Source organism: Hakea prostrata, chromosome 1, assembly GCF_041222555.1.
Source record: "Hakea prostrata isolate BN-2017 chromosome 1, UWA_Hpros_2, whole genome shotgun sequence".
Lineage (NCBI taxonomy): Eukaryota > Viridiplantae > Streptophyta > Magnoliopsida > Proteales > Proteaceae > Hakea > Hakea prostrata.
Genome location: NC_142600.1, coordinates 11,634,023 through 11,654,219, shown reverse-complemented (window position 1 = coordinate 11,654,219; position 20,197 = coordinate 11,634,023). Strand labels below are relative to the sequence as shown.

At 39.9% G+C, this 20,197-nt stretch overlaps 1 non-coding gene and 1 pseudogene across 2 annotated transcripts in view; both read right to left on the bottom strand.

Moving 5' to 3' along the window:
* Nucleotides 1–7,512: 7,512 nt before the first annotated feature.
* On the bottom strand, nt 7,513–7,620 carry LOC149027483 (small nucleolar RNA R71). Its single transcript, XR_016171287.1, has one exon. It is a non-coding gene; the product is annotated as a small nucleolar RNA R71 (small nucleolar RNA).
* A 9,524-nt stretch (nt 7,621–17,144) lies between these two features.
* The window catches only part of LOC149027482 (uncharacterized), a 29,214-nt pseudogene continuing 26,161 nt past the window's right edge, over nt 17,145–20,197 (bottom strand). The window contains exons 18-21 of the transcript XR_016172988.1: nt 19,157–19,440; nt 18,866–18,917; nt 17,986–18,233; nt 17,145–17,502 (exon numbers count right to left, since the gene is read on the bottom strand). The product of XR_016172988.1 is annotated as an uncharacterized LOC149027482 (transcript). The remainder of the gene's footprint in view (nt 17,503–17,985; nt 18,234–18,865; nt 18,918–19,156; nt 19,441–20,197) is intronic.

Below are 20,197 nucleotides of genomic sequence, written 5' to 3'. Positions count from 1 at the left end.
ACGAGGTAGAGAAGCTAAAGAGTTCTGATTTCATCGAACCAATTGAATGCCCCATCTGGCTGGCCAACGTCGTGATGGTCACAAAGGCAAACGGGAAGTGGAGAATGTGTACAGATTACACAGACCTCAACAAGGCTTACCCTAAAGATTGTTACCCGTTGCCTAGGATTGATCTGCTGATAGATGCAACTGCAGGATATGAAACCTTGAGTTTCATGGATGCTTACTCAGGGTATAATCAAATCCTCATGAATAAGGAGGACGAAAAATTTACGGCTTTCATGACTGATCGTGAAAGTTTTCATTATAAAGTCATGCCTTTTGGCTTGAAGAATGCAGGGGCTACTTACAAAAGAGCTATCAAAAAAATATTCAAGGATTTGATAAGGAAAATTGTCGAAGCTTATGTTGACGATATGCTGGTAAAAAGCATTGCAAGAGCGAGACACATAGAAGATTTAACAGAGGTATTTTCAGTAGTACGAAAATACCAGATGAAGCTGAATCCAGAGAAGTGTGCCTTCAGAGTCTCGTCAGGCAAATTTTTGGGCTTCATGGTATCACAAAGGGGTATTGAGGCTAATCTAGCCAAAACACAGGCCTTAATTGACATGGAGGCCCCCAAAACTGTTCGGGATGTACAATGCTTAACGGGGAGAGTAGCCGCTTTGAACCGTTTCATCTCACAATCAGGAGAAAAATGCCTACCTTTTTTCAAAGCTCTCAAAGACCTGAGGGGAAGCAAGGAGGCAAAGTGGACCGATGAGTGTCAGAAAGCTTTCGAGGAACTGAAGGAGACACTAGGGAAACCACCGCTATTATCTCGACCCAAGAAGGGGGAAGTTTTACAGATATATTTGGCAGCATCACCTTCAGCGGTAAGTGCAGTTCTTGTTCGAGAGAAGGATAAGAAGAAATGGCCAATATATTATGTCAGTCATGTATTATTGTGCGCGGAAACTCGATATTCTCAGATTGAGAAGCAGGCTTTAGCTCTTATGATAGCAACTAGAAAACTACGGCCATATTTTCAAGCTCATTCCATCGAGGTATTTACTACTTTTCCTCTTAGTAAAGTTCTTCGTAAACCTGATTTATCTGGACGAATGGTGGCTTGGTCGGTTGAACTCAGTGAGTTCCAAGTAAGCTTTAAGCCTAGAAGACAATCAAAGCACAAGCACTAACCAACTTTGTAGTAGAGACGTGCACCCATAGAAGAAGTTATCGAGCCCACCATCCCGACTATCTGGGAGGTATATGTGGATGGATCAAGTAACAAAGATGGGGCAAGAGCTGGAATTCTCCTGAAAAGCCCGGCAGGATTCATTATTCAGTATGCACTAAGATTTGCATTTGAGGCAAGTAATAATGAAGCAGAGTACGAAGCCTTAATAGCTGGACTTAGATTGTCAAAATCTTTGGCAATAGCAAACGTAACTATTTACAATGACTTTCAGCTTATTGTCAACCAAGTACAGGGGGAGTATGGTGTTAAGGAGCCCCGGTTACAGAAATATCAAGAAATTGTGCAAGTATTGCAGAAAGAGTTCAGAAATCTGAAAGTATGTCAGATTCCAAGAAAAGAAAATATAATGGCAGATGAGCTATCCCGATTAGCCAATGCCAAAGAAAAGAATTTAGACCCTTCGGTCTACATCGAAGAGATAATGTTTCCAAGTTATCACGAGAAGGAAATTTCCTATATTGAAGCAGAGCATTGCTGGATGGATCCCATAATTGAATATCTGGGAGATGATAAATTACCAGAGGATCTGAAAGAGGCGAGATTAATCAAACTACAGTCGGCACGATTCATTATGCAAAATGGGAGGCTATACAGAAGATCTTACTCTGGACCCCTCCTGAGATGTTTGGGTCCTGAAGGATAAGAGTCAGCTCTGGCTGAAGTGCATGAAGGAATTTGTGGTGCTCACATGGGTGGTCGAGCCTTGGCACACAAAGTTTTGAGGCTTGGTTTATACTGGCCTAAACTCCAACAGGCTGCTATGGAGTACGTTCGCCGATGTGGCAATTGTCAAATCCATGCCACGGTTTCTAAACGCCCAGTTGAAACCATGACTTCGATTCTAGATCCCATCCCTTTTGCGATGTGGGGAATTGATATCATGGGCAAATTCACCAAGGCGTCGGGCGGGCAACCATCACTGCAAAAAAGGTGGAGAAGTTCGTACTCGAATTGATTATATATCGGTTCGGGATGCCAAAAAATAATCATGACCGTTCATGGCACCTAATTCGACTGTCCTCAGTTTGAACAATTTTGTGCAACTTATTTGATCGAGCATCGTATGTCATCAGTGGCATATCCCCAAAGCAATGGTCAGGTAGAGGTTACAAACCAGACACTACTTGAGGGAATAAAGAGAAGACTCGAAGCTGATAAAGCCTTATGGGTCGAAGAATTGCAGAATGTCCTGTGGGCCTACCGAACTACGGTTCGGACACCTACAGGAGAATCTCCTTTTAAGCTGGCATATGGATCTGAGGCTTTGGCACTTGTGGAAGTAATGGCTGGAATGTTACGGGACAGAGAATTCGAAGAAAAAGCGAATGAACAAGGACTGCTTGATACACTTGATTTGTTGGATGAGGTTCGTACGAGAGCAATAGCACGAACTCAACATTATCAAAGGAGAATAGCGTCACATTATAATTCCCGAGTAAAAGACCGTCGGTACTCAGCAGGAGAAATGGTATTGAGAAATACCTTAGCTTCATATCCACGCCATCAGAAGAAATTGGACCCTTCGTGGGAAGGACCATATATGGTTGTCAAACCAGTCGGTTTGGGAGCTTACAAGCTCAAGAACTTGACAACCTAGAAAGAGTTGGATCGTTCGTGGAATGCCAGGCATCTGAAGAAATATTATCCTGAAGATTATTATTTTCGTTCACGATGTAACAAATTTCAAACTCAATCAATACAATTTTCAGTTTTTCAACATACTGTCTTTTGATTGGGGGCATCATACAACACATTCAAGGAGCAGATCCAGCGATAAATCAAAAGGCATCAGTTTAAAAACCGTGTGGGTCCTTCTATAAGGCATCGGTTTAAAACCGAGTGAGTTCCTTCTCAGACTTATTGAATTTCTCCGGAAATCTTTAAGTAAAGGCATCGGTTTAAAAACAGTGTGGGTCCTTCTACAAGGCATCGATTTAAAACCCGAGTGAGTTCCTTCTCAGACTTATTGAATTTCTCCGGAAATCTTTAAGTAAAGGCATCGGTTTAAAAACCGTGTGGGTCCTTCTACAAGGCATTGGTTTAAAACTTGACTGAGTTCCTTCTCAGACTTATAGAATTTCTCCAGAAATCTCTAAGTAAAGGCATTATAAGACCTACTGTGAAATCCAGCCCAAAACCTAAATTAGACACCCTATTTGTTTTGGATGAAGAAGAACTTGTTTGATGTTTGACCATGAAGTTGGACCTTGAGTATGGTGTTGATATGTTTAGAAGGTCCTAGGAAGTCAAGTCGGACCTCTCCCTTAGTGTAGATTCGAAAACCCATAGAAATCGATGATGGAATTCCCTACTTGAAGAGCTTGGTTGATTTAGAAAAGAGAATGCACCTTGATGAAGAGAAGATTGGTTGATGACCTTAGAGCATGGTTAGATATGATTTAAAGCCATTTTCCTATGCTAGGTAAGTTATAGTTGTTGTGTTTAAAATTTCGTTTGATTCCGATAAGAGAAAGGCCCTCAAATCCTTGTTTTAGGCTATGCTGTCACCCTGGGTCGACTGGCTGGGTCGACTGGGTCAATCAACCCAACCCACTCGACCCAAGTAAACAGAATTCGAGCAGAATCTTCTGTTTAGGTCATTATTGCTATATATACCTCATAACTTCGTGTTTTTAGTATCCCTAGCCTCCAAAACACCTAGAGAACGAAGGAAACTCATCTCCAAGCCTCCTTTGGTGTGGAAGAAGATCTACATTCAACTCTCAAGCTTTCTCTCTCTTGTTCTTCAATCAAAGGTTAGTATTCAATCTATTATGCTATTGATTCATTCTTACTAGGATCATTCTCTTCCCTGATCTGAGATTATGAGGAAGATATTGCATCTCTACAATCATATCTTCTACAATCTCTTCTCATTCTATATGTTATGATTTCATATTCATTCTCTACATGATTTTCATGATTTCTTCTTAAACTATGATCATGTTCTTATTTCAATTTCTTCTAGCATATTAGATGCATCTCTATGATCATTCTTACTCTTGATTTACTGTGTTCATATACTAGAATGAGGTCTCATCATCTCTAGTTCATCTCTTTCATTCATTGCTTGTTTTCAATGAAAACCATGTTGTTTTCCAAATTAGAAAGTCTTGTTTTCCAAAATAGAAACTATGATTTCAAATTAGTAAGTAATGGTTTTAATGGTGGTTTGATGTCTAAATTATGCTTTTTAGTCTTAGACTATTGTGTTAGACAATCTCTCCAAGTTTCGTCGCATTCCGGTTTGTGTAGCATAGGTTTCGGATCAAGATTCTCTTTTTATTTTCGGATTTGCTCTTGGGCAGATTGCCTGGGTCGACTGGAGCACTCAATCCAGCTAATCAACCCGCAGTGACAGCAACTCTGTTTTTGATCCGTTTTGACTCCAATCTTTTGGAATCACTTCTTATGACCTATACATGTTTTGTCAAGCTTGTTTAGGTGATTTTGGATCTGTTCTCTGATTTCTTATTTGAAGACTATAAGTTTGGATTTCGAGGTGAGTATTCCAACTCACAATATGCCTATTTACATGTCTTTATGTATTATGACATGAATGCATGATTTAGCTATTGTTATGTTAGTTTCCATTATGATATGAATGTTGTAAGTATAGTAGGATCTTATTTCCTTATTTACTTTATGTACTTGATCATGAATGAATACTTATTCATGTATGTTTCTTATTCATTTAATCTTGTCTTATTATACTCTTCTATTTGATGAGATATTTGTCGTGGATGATATGACTGAATTATGATTGTGATTGTTTAGGTATGATTTGGGATTGGGTAATGTCCTTTTGACATTTCTGTCCTTGGACATCATTGGGGATAGTATGGGATATTTCCAATGTTGCCCTTTGACACTTTCCCGGATTATTGGTTGTTTTCCCGGGGTTTGGGCGGGGGGGGTGGGGGGGGGATTTTCTTTTTTTTTTTGCCCGGTTGGGGGGGGGGGGGGGGGTGAATAACGGGGGGGGGGGGGGGGGGGGGGGGGGGGGGGGGGCGGGGGCGCGCCCGCGGGGGGGGGGGGGAGGGAGTTGGGGGGGGGGGGGGTGGGGGGGGGGGGGGGGGGGGGGGGGGGGGGGGGGGGGGGGGGGGGGGGGGGGGGGGAAAAATTTTTGAAAATAGAGTTAAGATTTATAACTTTTATACTTGAGATGGCTTGATTTAGGAGTATTTTGTCTTTGTTTTAGTGATAGTATTCATTAGGTGTTGTTTTATTTAGTCTCAACATGTTGCATTTTGTTTAGTTCATTTTTGTCACATTGCATGAATTTCCCTTCTTTTTATGGATGAATTTGACTGTTTCTCTTTCTCTTGAACATGTAGGTGAAGATTCATAATAGAAGAACATGTCCTCTAACTTTGTTGTAGAGTTGTTGCTGCATTGCTACAACAACGGAGTAGAATATTCTCGAGATCCAATTCAAATGGAATTGACCAAAAAGGGCTAACTTAAGTGGGCTAAATTCTTGTAAATACATGATGGTTTTCAGCCCTTGATCTCGGGAGGAAGGTTCTAATCCTATAGCAGAATATAACCTAATGATTGAAGACATTTATGGAAGAAAGAGAAGAGAGGCAAAAGAGAAGGGAGGAGACATTGGACCAAGGTTGGGAATAGAGACTTGGCTGAGAGGAAAGAGGTAGAGAACGAATCTTTGGAGCTCTTGTGGAAGCAAGGAGCTCTTTGGAGTTGTTGATTTCTTTGAAGAAGAAAATTTGGAGCTCATGTGGAAGCATTGAAGCCTTAGTTTATTCTTGTTTTTATAACTCTATCTTCTTATTTTCTAGTCTCATGTCAACTATACTTGGTTTTATGCATTTGAATTCTGTTATGGGCTAAATCTTAATTTGTGTTGGGATGATAGTAGTACCTAAACCTGAATTTTGATATGTAACTAATCATGTGTTCTTTAGTTTTATTGCAATCCACTTTATTGTTAATGAATTCAGCATGTTATATTGACTAATTTCAGTTCTTGAATGATCTTTCTTGAATGAATGTTATGATTTCATTAATTGGAAAATTAATGAAGTCTAGGTGTTTGTTGAATTGTGTGAGTTAGCATCATCTTTAATTAGGTTGTGTTAATTAGTAGGTTGGGTAGGAATACCCAATTACCTCACATTACCATTGATTGGATTGGGTTTAAATTGCATTCTTAATTCAATTCTTCATAGGAATATGCTGATGTTGATTTAGGATGCTAGCTTATGTGTATTGGAAAATACCATATTGCCATTCATTCCAAGTTCTTGATTTATCTTGGGGTTGTAGTATTGCTTTAGTATTTGTGTTTTAAAATTCAGGGGAAGGGAAACTTGATTCCTAACACACTTGTCACTCATTAAGTTTCTTCCATTGCTCAAATCTACATTTTAGTTCCTTAGTTTTCTTTACCTGTCATTTGGTTAATTAGTTAGACAAACACCAATCAACCTTGTTAATTTCATTTAAATCAATTTTATTTTTACATTGAAAGTTAAGGATATAATTCTCCGTGGGATCGATACTTTACTTATCATTTATTACTTGATTGCGATACGTATACTTGCGTGATATCTTGAGATACAAGCAACAAGTTTTTGGCGCCGTTGCCGGGGAATTTTGTCTTTGATAATTAGTGTAGAAGTAAGTTTTTGTTTTATCTATTGAAATTTCTTTGCTTTGATATTAGTCTTCTTTTATTCTCAGGTGCTTTTACCCTTGTATGAACACGCTGCTTGATCAAGAGTTGGCACCCTTTTACATCGAAATAGAAAGGACATTTCGAGCTAGAAGAAGGAGCGAGAGAGGTTTAGCAGCAGGTCAAACAATGGCTGAAGCAATGAGATATGGGTTGAATAATAATGAGAATAATATGGCAGCTGAGGGTGATGATAGAGATAGGGCCATTAGAGGATATGCTGTCCCAAGGTTGCATGAGCTGAATCCAAGTATAGTAAGGCCAAAAATTCATGCATTACATTTTGAGCTTAAGCTTGTGATGTTCCAAATGCTTCGGACTATAGGACGGTTCGGTGGGATGCCAACGAGAAGATCCTCATCTCCATCTTAGACTCTTCATGGAAGTAAGTGACTCTTTCAAGATACCGGGAGCAACTGAAGAGGCTTTGAGATTGAAGCTATTCCCTTATTCATTGCGGGATAGAGCAAGAGCATGGTTGAACTCCTTACCTCCACAATCAATAGCCACATGGAATGATTTAGTAGAGAAGTTCTTGATGAAGTACTTCCCTGCATCAAAGAATGCCAAGTTCAGAAATGATATCCATTGGTTTTCAACGGTTGGATGGTGAATCTTTGTATGAGGCATGGGAAAGATTTAAGGAGCTCTTGCGTAAATGTCCTCACCATGGTATTCCTCATTGGATTCAAATGGAGACTTTCTACTATGGTTTAAGTGGACAAACTCGATCCATAGTGGATGCATCAGCAAATGGGGCTATATTGGCAAAGTCTTACAATGAAGCTTATGAGATCTTGGAGAGAATGGCCAACAACAACTACCAATGGCCAGCTGAGAGAGGTGCTGCAAATAAGAGAGTGGCAGGGATTTATGAGTTAGATGCAGTGACAACTTTAACTTCACAAGTGTCATCCCTAACTAGTGTGTTAAAATCCGTAAACTTGCCTACAGCTGTACAAACTCAACAACATACAGCAATCTCGTGTACATATTGTGGTGGGGAGCATGTCTTTGATAGCTGTCCATCTAACCCAGAATTAGCTTACTATGATGGTAATTTCAGCAATGCCAATAACCCATATGCCAACACCTATAATCTTGGTTGGAGGCAGCACCCTAACTACTCTTGGAATGCTCAAGGACAGTATGCAAGCCCATCTTCCATCCTGCTTCGACCTCATCCGCTTCCAAGTGCTCAACAGCAAGTGAACATTCAACCTATGGAACCCTCTTCATCAATAGAGCTTTTATTGAAGGAGTATATGGCAAGGAATGATGCAATGATTCAAAGTCAAGCATCTTCATTGAGAAATTTGGAGAATCAAGTTGGACAGCTGGCTAGTGCTTTAAGTAATCGACCTCAAGGATCATTGCCATGTGATACAGAAAATCCTAGATCTCCAGATGCAATAGAAGAGTGCTTTGTTATGGATGTCCTTGAAGAGCTGGTTTCCGAAGAGTTGGAGACAGAGTGTATTAAAAACCCACTAGAGCTTTCATTGGCAATAGAAATTGAACAAGTGGATGATGAAGCAAGTAGATATATGGATTTGTTAGAGGCAAGACCAGCTAAGGCATTGAGTGGGAGTAGATTTGAGTCTCTTGTATTATCTGAGCTTGAAACTAAAGCCCCTAAACCATCAATTGAAGAGCCACCTATGTTAGAGTTCACACCTCTTTCAAAACACTCTCAGTATGCCCATTTGGATGCAACCAAAACATTCCATGTTTTTGTTTCAGCACTACTAACAAAGGAGCAAGAAGATATGCTACTTGAAGTGTTGACGAAGTGTAGAAGAGCAATGGGATGGAGTATAGTAGAGATCAACGGGATCAGTCCTTCAGTATTAAAGCTTAAAATTTGGTTGGAGGAATGTTGCAACAGGTACATGAAGCATCAGAGGAGTTTGAGTCCAATTATGGAAGGTGCACAAGAAGAAATCATTAAATGGCCTTGGGAACTAGAGCATGCAGTGGATCAAGCATTATTGGGGAGCACCATTGGAGTGGGACAAATCTTCAATCATCCTTCAAGAGGCTTAAAAAGAAGGGAGGTCACTTAGATTTCATTATTTTTAGTAAATTGTGTGCTAGTAGTTCATTAGGGGTTTAATAAAGTCATGGGTAGTTCATAATGTGTGATGAAAAAAAAAAAAAAGCACTGACAGATAATTTGCTGACAGGTGTCTTTGATGTGCAGGGAGTGTGGGGAACAAACAGAGAGTGCTTGGGTGTTTTGCCAAACTTATCATCAAATCAAACTGCTGAACAGAGCATGTTTCAATATCCAGCAAATTTCACTATCTTTGTAGTAGCGATGTGGCCACAATGCTACTACAAAGTTTTGATCCTCAGCTACGGGTCTTGCATGTTCTGTTAACACATTACATTCTCTGTTGAAACTTACATTCTGTGTTCGTTGCTATAGCAAAGCTGCAGCAAAGCTACAACAACGATTAAACCACTCACCCGACCCGGTTTCATCTCAAACCCAACCAACCCATCAAAAATACACTTCAAACTTCTATTAGACCATCTTTGAACCCATCCTGATTCGAACCCATTTCATTTTTTTTTTAAACCCTTCTAAACCAATACCAACCCAAACCCATAAAACCTCTCATTTCAAACCGAAATCCAACAAAACACTCAGCTCACTTCATCGACTCTCACAGCTCCATCGTCTCCTCCACTGCAACTCATCCTCCTCTTCTCTTCCATTTTTTGTTTTTCAAAGACTTTCACACCTCCATTTACCTACATTCACCCACCAAAGCAATCTTTTCTTTTCACAAAAACCCTAACTTTTTCCCCCATTCCATCCTCGAATCACTTCTCGAGAGGACTACCGGTCTTTGTCTTGGGTTTCGGGCATGTTTTTGTGGTATTTCGACCTTCCATCTTCCCTACACCACATCAGCTAAGTGTTCTCCCCATTTCTTTTCTTTCATTCTATATTTTTGAACTTTACGATTTCTTTGTGTTTTTGTTGAATGTTCAATTTGTGGTTTGTGGGTTATGTGTTTGTTCTTATCTTTGTCTTAGTGTATGTTTTCGTTAGGGTATATACAACTTTTCTTATTTGTTTAGGTGTTATTTTGGAGCTACAATCACTTGCACACACCAATACAGCATTTCTGGGTCATCGTTACCCTATGCTCATATCCTCTGTTTTTGTGCTTGCCATTTGCACCTAAAACAACATAGAATTTGTTTGTTAGTGTTTTGTTTTTGTTTGCTTAGTTATAGTTCATTGTTTGTTAATTGTTTGTTCTTGTTTTCTACTTTTATGGTGTCTCTGTTTTTGTTAGATAAGGTATGTTTTAGTGTTTGTTTGATTAGTTTTTTTTTTTTTTTTTATTTTCTACAATTTGTTTGATTAGTTGTTATAGTGTTTTTGTTAGCTAAGGTCTGTTTTAGTGTTTGTTTGACTTCAATAGTGGTTGTTAGGGGCCAACCTTGTGCACTCCATTCGAAATGGCCCCTCAGAAGAAGAGCAGAACAGACCCTAGTTCTAGTGCTTCAATGGATGAAGATAATTCTCCCATGCTGAGCCTACTGCTGATGATGAGTTCCATTCCTTAGATGATGATGATGAGGCCTAGCTTATTCAGGGAAGTTCTCTCTCTTCTTTTACTTTGTTTTCTTTTGATTCCCTTACTTTCTTTTCCTTTCTTTTTTTGTGAGGACACTTGCTCCTCTTTAGTTTGGGGGTAAGCTTTGCAATTTTTCAATAATTGCATATGTGATCTTTATGATTATGGATGCTCCTAGTTGCTTAGTTTTCGTCAGCTTTCTTTTGTGGTTGCTTTCTTTTGTTGCTGTCCAGTTTTAGAGTAGTTGTTTTGGGTAGATGTTTTGTGTAGATAATCTGGCTTTTCATGAAATTTGGATGGTTGTTAAGGAATGCGAATGTCAGTGCCTCTTACTCTGATTTTGTTGGAAATCTTAGCACAATTCTGCTATAATGATCTGATGTCTGCATTTACTCATGTCTGTGATGCCATATTATTGATGCACCAAGTGATATTTCAAGCTCTAGAGAACCTGGGGAAAGTTGGATCAATGTGAGAGTTTTAGGATTTTAGAATTGGTTAAATGAGAACTTCAAGACTTACACATTAGGGATCCCCATTTGGCTGTTTCCAAGAACTTTGTACATTGTGAATATTGATTGAGGTTTGACCCCTTCCCTTCCCCAAAAGAATAATGCTCCGCTGATTTGGGTTGCCTAGTAACCAGGAATATGCATGTAACCCATGTGTATTTTTGACGTCAACAGTGGCCTAAAATATGAGCATGAAAAATAAAAAAATATAAAAATATAAAAAAAAAGAGAGAGAAAGAAAATGAGAATAATGTTCCGCTGTTTTGGGCAACCTAGTAACCAGGAATATGCATGTAACCCATGTGTATTTTTGACGTCAACAGTGGCCCGAAATATGAGCATGCAAGGCACTCTTGTTTGTGATCTTGTTGAGTAACCGGGTATCTTCATCACAAATGAGCGATATTCGCGTAAAAAGGCAAGATGACAACAATAAAAAAATAAAAAAAAAAAAAAGTTCATAAAGAATAAGTTTGGGGGGGTCAAATGCTCAAAAGAGTATGAAACAAGTTCTTGGGGTTGTAAAAAGATATGGATTCCTAATTAGTGGAGAGGTAATCATTTGGTCAACATATTAGATCAATGAACTAAACTTGATGACCATGATTCAGCTAGACTAGGATGATCTGGGGCAAAATCCTTAACTTTCACACACACACTTGAGAGCATCCTGATGAGTAAAGTATGACATCTAAGTGTTATTGGCCAGATGTGTTGGATCTGAAAATTTAGAAAAAGATTGAGAGGCAACTTCATCTAACACTCATCCTATTGCATGCTTAAGCCGGGTTATTTGCTTTTCTTTTCTTTTGATTTCCTCATGCTTTCATTAGTAGTTAATTGTTGTTTTCATTTGTCTTTATTGCTCGAGGTCAAGCAATGTCTTAAGTTTGGGGGTGTGATAACTCTATGAAATAGAGTTAAGATTTATAACTTTTATACTTGAGATGGCTTGATTTAGGAGTATTTTGTCTTTGTTTTAGTGATAGTATTCATTAGGTGTTGTTTTATTTAGTCTCAACATGTTGCATTTTGTTTAGTTCATTTTTGTCACATTGCATGAATTTCCCTTCTTTTTATGGATGAATTTGACTGTTTCTCTTTCTCTTGAACATGTAGGTGAAGATTCATAATAGAAGAACATGTCCTCTAACTTTGTTGTAGAGTTGTTGCTGCATTGCTACAACAACGGAGTAGAATATTCTCAGATCCAATTCAAATGGAATTGACCAAAAAGGGCTAACTTAAGTGGGCTAAATTCTTGTAAATACATGATGGTTTTCAGCCCTTGATCTCAGGAGGAAGGTTCTAATCCTATAGCCAGAATATAACCTAATGATTGAAGACATTTATGGAAGAAAGAGAAGAGAGGCAAAGAGAAGGGAGGAGACATTGGACCAAGGTTGGGAATAGAGACTTGGCTGAGAGGAAAGAGGTAGAGAACGAATGCTGGAGCTCTTGTGGAAGCAAGGAGCTGCTGGAGTTGCTGATTTGCTGAAGAAGAAAGCTGGAGCTCATGTGGAAGCATTGAAGCCTTAGTTTATTCTTGTTTTTATAACTCTATCTTCTTATTTTCTAGTCTCATGTCAACTATACTTGGTTTTATGCATTTGAATTCTGTTATGGGCTAAATCTTAGCTGTGTTGGGATGATAGTAGTACCTAAACCTGAATTTTGATATGTAACTAATCATGTGTTCTTTAGTTTTATTGCAATCCACTTTATTGTTAATGAATTCAGCATGTTATATTGACTAATTTCAGTTCTTGAATGATCTTTCTTGAATGAATGTTATGATTTCATTAATTGGAAAATTAATGAAGTCTAGGTGTTTGTTGAATTGTGTGAGTTAGCATCATTTTTAATTAGGTTGTGTTAATTAGTAGGTTGGGTAGGAATACCCAATTACCTCACATTACCATTGATTGGATTGGGTTTAAATTGCATTCTTAATTCAATTCTTCATAGGAATATGCTGATGTTGATTTAGGATGCTAGCTTATGTGTATTGGAAAATACCATATTGCCATTCATTCCAAGTTCTTGATTTATCTTGGGGTTGTAGTATTGCTTTAGTATTTGTGTTTTAAAATTCAGGGGGAAGGGAAACTTGATTCCTAACACACTTGTCACTCATTAAGTTTCTTCCATTGCTCAAATCTACATTTTAGTTCCTTAGTTTTCTTTACCTGTCATTTGGTTAATTAGTTAGACAAACACCAATCAACCTTGTTAATTTCATTTAAATCAATTTTATTTTTACATTGAAAGTTAAGGATATAATTCTCCGTGGGATCGATACTTTACTTATCATTTATTACTTGATTGCGATACGTATACTTGCGTGATATCTTGAGATACAAGCAACAGTAACCAACCCGGGGGGGGGCGCGGGGGGGTCCCTGTGTTTTGAAGGGGGGGGGGCTGGGGGGGGGGGGGGGGGGGGGGGGGGGGGGGGGGGGGCGGGGGCGGGGCGGAGTGTGGGGGGGGGGGGGGGGGGGGGGGGGGGGGGGGAGGGGGGGGGGGGGGGGGGGGGGGGGTGGGGTTGGGGTGGAGGGGTGCATGGGGGTGGGGGGGGGTGCTGTAATGCGTGGTGCGTGGATAATTACCAAACGGTTATGTGAGAGAGCGGTGACTTAAACCCCAGCCAAGGTTGTCCGTAAGGTCTACCGACCCATTACCAACCGATGATGTATGATTGAGACCTTCCCAAAGAATTATGGTGCTATGACTTAAAGCATGTCTGCCAATAGAGACCAACATACATATATAGAGTTAGAAGCATATTTGCATATATTGTTTCATATCATTACATATATGTTTGCTTGTGAATACATGTGAAGATGCTTATTGTGTTTGGTTTACTTGCTAAGTTCTTTTGAGCTTACCCTTCTGGGGACTTGTTTTTAGATGACTTGCAGGTACGAAAGAGAACCCGTACACCAGCACGGAGAACCTTTACGTACATGGTACAGCTCCGGATGTCCTTGGACAAGGTAATGAACAGCGAGGCAGCCAACACTCGGATTTGGGCTGCACTGACGACTCCTATTGATGGCAGTCGGCATCGTCTTATTCGCCGATGGGATCGTGCGCTAGATGCTGATCTGAAGCTTCAAGAGCTTGACCCTAAAGTGAAGAAGATGAAGACTAAAGAAGAAGAAGAGCCGACTGAAGATGTTGATTAGATTCTCTTGTTTCTTCTAGACTTTTATTTTACCTGTATTAGCTTAGAGCTTGCTTTAGATTTCGATCTACCTTCCGCATATGTTGCGGGGTATATTTCCGCTATACTCTACAGTTGTCTTTTGATTTGGTATCTTGTTATTCCGCACTCTGATATTCTTTAGTGATCCTTCTGTGATCCTTTCTTGACTTTTACTATTAACTTATTAGAATACAATGATTTGTTCTTGCTTTTGATTATGTTATTGTGCTAAATGGATATGATCGTTCCTAAACTTGATCTTTTGGGCTGTGGATCACTCCCCCGAGTAACCCAGATAGGGTATAGGCTGGGTGTATTTGGGCGGGATGTGACACCTACTGCAACAATGACTCAAGTGACTAGCAAAGTTCAAAGATGAAGTTCAATTCTTTATTTCTTTAAACGACCAGAAGAGGCCAACCTTTACAACCAGCATATAAACAAGTGTTGGGGTACAATCTTCACTCAGTCAAAAGAGAAAAACATCATCAAGAAGTTAGACAAGATCGAAAGAGCTTTGCAGAAGTAGTACCAGAGTCAGGAAGCAACACAGATTCAAGAAGAAGAAGAACAGAGTTGGGAAAAAGCATGTTATCAAAATCCTCTGCAATTCCATACTCTTTATCCAGCTTGACCAGAAGAGGCCTAATCGTTGATCAAACCTGTATTCAAGGCAAGCTCTTTATAACTGAATCCTTGGAGAGGAGCATAAGGAGGGGAATCATCGAGAAAATGCATGATATCTGGATCTGGAGGTAGAGGGTCGTTCATATCCTTGGACCAGTCAGGAAGGGGAAGACCCAGCTTTGCAAACACTTCAGGATGACAACTAGTGCTGTAGGGAGTCGTGTCAAAATAAGGATCTTTCCTTAATATCGATTCCCATACTTCGTTTCGCCATCCTGGTATGCCTGCAAGTTATAAGCGTTCAGCATGTCAACAAAGGGCTTACTGTGCAAATACTTGAAGATGCAAGCTCTGCGAACACTAGTTGGAAGGGATTCGAGCTAGGGAATAACACCTTGCCTTTGGGGTAACGCTTCAGATCATTTCGCCCCGACCTTTCCTGCTTCTTGCTCCAGCCGCCGGATCTTTTCCCTGGCATCATCCAAATCTGAACGGAGACGCTCAATGACAGAGTTTTTCTCTCCTGCAACCTCCCAAGCTAATTTCCTAAGACGAGCAATTTCAGTATCCTTGGCTTTGGAGTCTTCCCGAAGCCTGGAAACTTCATTACTTAGTTTACTGAGTCTAGAGGCTGCTTCCTCTTGGTTGTGGAAGTTGCCAGTGAGACTCCTGCAACAACTTCCGAGTTAGTCAGGAGCAAAAGAAAAAAGAAAAAAAAATCTTCAGAATCAAAAGGTAATGAAGAAAAACTTACATCACCAGCGACTTCATAAAGTCATCGTCTGGAAGTTTGGAAAGAGCTCAACTCTGAGTAGGCATTTGAGCAGCAGTGCACCACTCCAGCGCCTTGTCAAGCTCGTTTGACATCAAGTCAGACTTCCTCAATGGACAGGAAGGATGAACTACATCAAGAGAAGGATGAGCTACATCATCCACCAATCGACAGCGCTTCCTGGTGGCAAAATCCTCCAGCTCCAAAGAAGGAGAGGAAGAGGATGCCAAACAAGCATTAGAGTTGGAAATAGAAGCAGCACCTGCAAGGACCGCGCCTTCAGCCAACATAGTTGCCTCAGATGTCCGAAGGGTCTCCTTTGGAGAATCCCAAATGATTTCTCCGGCAGGGGCATCAACAGTACAGGCCGCGACGAAGGGATCAAGATCTTCCTGGGAAGACCGAGCGGTCTCTTCAGGCGGAAGGAGCGTGGGAGAAACATCAGCAAAAACTGTGGGAATCTGGATCGAAGATTCACCAATAGCAATCGCCTTACTTTTAGAAGATTCACCAGATGCAATCGCCTCACAGGGAGCAACCTTCGTCGGTACTCGGACAGTTTTCTTACAGGGAGCAACCTTCGTCGGTACTCGGACAGTTTTCTTACAGGAATTCGCCCTAATGAAGCTCAAATCAATTCTGGGAGGCACTGCAAATACAAAAATTAGTGTCAGTACGAAGATCCTACAACATACAGAAAAAGGGGAAACCCTAGGTCTCTGATAAGCACGAATTGTTCAGAACTTCCTTAATAAGTAAACCCAAAGTATGAATACTGTGGGGTTTACTCAGGGAGAATAAGAGATAAAGATTCGTGACAAAAGACTTACTTTTTCAACTTCTGATCGAAGATAGTGTTGAGGACAAGAGTATGAGGAAGACAGAATGTCGTTTTGCAAATCTATCAGACAGAAATATTTGCAGATGGCAAGATGAGGTTGAAGTACCTTTGAGAGGCTTAAATAGCCTCAAGGTGCGATGCGATAGTTGAAACCCCAAGGTAATCAAAGGACAGGATTGAAGAGATGCTTCGAACTCCTCAAAACGAAGAATCAACGGTCAGGGGATAACGGCGCTTCAAATTCAAAACTCGAAGGCTGATCAAGGTTTCCACGTGGAACAATATTCACCTAATACGAGGATACTATCAACCGTCGTACCACATGAAGTATTAAACTTCTTGGGAGAAGCAATTGGCGTACGAATACAGGAAAACGTTTGGACTTCGCAATAAGTGGAGGAACGATTGGGAATAAATGATCAGAGAAAATGAACAAGCTTCTCCCGAGCACGTCTCTGTGACATCCCGAACGGTATCTCCAATTAAAGTACAAGTTACTCTGCAAGATTAACTTGTATCATTTACGTCTTGAACTAAAGGCGGTATTTTGGTATATGGGACAAAGAAGCATTAGGACAATCATTGGAAGAGTTCGAGAAAAAAGATTGATTTCTATTTCATTAATAATGTGGGGGGGGGGGGGAACCCTTACAAAAGATATAAATATATACATTGGGGATTTGTTTTCCTATGTTTCTTCTGCATCATCAACGGCAGTATCAACCGAGGAGTCTCGTCTCTATCAGGTTCTTTTTCCGAAGCAGGCTGAGAAGGTTCTTCGGGAATAGGCGGTGAATCAGCAAGATACTCCTCAATATTTGGGTCCGCTGGAATTGGATCCTCCTCTTCCTTGGCCCAATCCGGGAAGGCCAACTTAAGCTTCCCAAAGATCTCTTTGTGGCACACCTCTCGAAAGGGAGTTGTATCGAAGGAAGGGTCGGATCCAAGAATTTATTCCCAAACATTGTTTCGCCCCGCTCGATAAGCTTGAAGGTAGCCCTGCAAAGAAGTAGCATGCAAGTTTCAATGAATTGGCATCATTAGTTTAACAAAATTTGATTTTCAAGTTCATGTATTTTCTGAATTTAAAAGCTTAATCTAAATGAAGAACTTAAGCTGAAAGGAATTTTCATTTTCCACATGATTACAAATTTTTTCCACTTTCAGGAAAAAGATTTAAACTTCAACTGTGGCAGCGCTGGCAGCGGTTTCAAGGAATTGAGTTCTTTAAAGGCTTTGTTGAGTTGAGTGCCTTGATCAATAACATTAAGCTTTGATTAGAATGTGACGCCCAAACCTATGGAATATTCTCTGGTTTGTTGGACATGAGCATTGAATGGAACCAGAAGACAGAATGCCAATTCTAAAGTTGACCTCTGATTATCGGTATTGACAGAAAAGGTGATACAAAGCACTTGCAGGCTTCAAATTTAACTTGGACACCATTAAGCAATATGCTAAATATGTGAGTAAAATGCTTACCGGGGTACCCTTTACAACTGTGGATACATGACCATGTATTCCTTCAATATCCGGCACTGGTGCAAGTTTTGAAAGTCCAAAATCAGCAACCTTTGCAGTAAATTTGGAGTCCAACAGTATGTTGGTGGATTTAATATCTCGGTGAAATACTGGCGGGGTTACTTCTGTATGGAGGTAGAGAATGCCCCTTGCTGACCCCAGTGCAACACGTAACCTTGTGGAGAAACTCAGAGGTTCTGCGGATTTAGCTGTGGTACAACAGAAAGATTTGTTTAGAGCAAGTATATAAACACATGGCGTGTAACTCCTAATCTTAACTAAGAACTTATTTAGTGCTGATCTTGATGGCACTAATTAATTTGTAATCTCTATTATCTGAAACCTAGTGACTTTTGAGTAAGCCTGCCAAATCAGAGGTTCAAAAAACCGGACTATGTGGCTGATTCGGACAATAAGACTAAATATGCGGTTTGTTTAAAACATCCCCCTTCTTCTTAATGGACTCTGATTCATCCATCTCACCAATCCAGATAGCAGAAACAATTACCAAAGAGGGCTCTAACTCCCATAGTTATGTAGAACTTTTCCTTTTTCTTTATAATGAACCAAAGGGAAGGAAAATCAATCCCCCAACCACAGAAACAGAAACAGAAAAAGAAAAATGAATATTGAACATAAAAGTGGAAAAGAACCAACTTTCTGGTGAAGTAAATGTCTTTTAAAAGGGGTATTATATATGGGACGAATTATTCCCCCTCTATGATTTCACCAGATTGAGTTATTTGTAGTTGCCAATGTCATCTCAGAACAAACAATGATGAGAAAGCATAGCAGAATGATACCAGCAGCACTGCAAAAACTCGAATATGAGAAGGTTTACCAGAAATATGATCTCTCAGTGTGCCATTTTCCATGAACTCATACACCAGCATCTGCATGAACAACCCCCCCCCCCAAACAAAAAAAAAAAAAAAAGAAGTCAAACTTGAACAAATAGCTTAGATTGTGAGTGAATAGGATCGAGAATGAAACCACAAAGGGAAATTGTAGTTCATTTGAATATAATAATGCCATTTTTCAAGCTGTCAGGATTGTGAGTGAATATGATCGAGTCTCAAGTTCTCAACAGATAACATTATAAAGTTAAGATTAGAGGATGCAAGGGAACCACCTGTTCACTTTCTTCATCACAATAACCAAGCAAAGAGACAAGATTCCGATGGTGTAATCTTGACAAAAGTTCTATTTCAGTGAGGAACTCCTTCTCACCCTGTAAAGATCCCTCTTGTGCCCGCTTTCTTGCCACAATGGTACCATCAGCAAGAATACCTTTATAGACCTTCCCATAACCTCCTTGACCAATTTGTGTGGAACTGCTGAAATTGTTTGTAGCCAGTGCCATTTCTTCAAAACTGAATCCTTTCACACCATCGATTTTGATTCGAGCCCTTGATGCTGCAAGAAGTATACAAATAAAGAATAACTAGATAATGAGTCATCTATGTAAAATAAAAGGTATAACACAAGCAACACCTACAGTTATGGATTCCACTATTGGTTCCCATTGTCCAGGCCTCCAGGGACCAAGTGATGGAAACTAATAGAAACTGCACAGATTAATGTCTTTGTGAACTGATGTAGGAAAGCAAGAGTTCAGATCTAAATATCCCACAATTTTTGGTTTTAGAGAAGAGTAAGGTTTTACAAAATAAAATCTAGATTCTTGAAAGCATTAAATTATGTCAAATTAACCCTCAAGTTGAAGATTCTACTAGGGTATAGATGATGTACCATGTTTGAGATCTGAAAGTGTAGCATGGTATTAGATCCAAGAGATTGGATGCTTGCTTTCCAGTAAAAGTGGGGAAACATATTGTGCGGTTTTTCTCAACCTCTCTCTCCCTTGGTGTCCCCAAGAACAGGGTTTATTAGAATGAATGGGTCTACATTTGTAGAAGGTGGAGCTGTGTGTTTATATACATTGTTGTAGCCTTACTTCAGCTTGGTGATTTGTTTACCAGAACCTTCTTTAGAAGTAAATTCCTTCAAGGTTGTTCCAAGCCAGGCATGGGTGATATTTATGCTTCAGCTAGAGGGTGTGAAGAGTTAAGTGCAGCAGGCAGTACTTTTGGAATAACTTTTGTCCCTTGGGGGCTTATTATGGCTGTTTTTGGTATCAATTCTCATTGTCTATTATGACTATTTAAAAGAA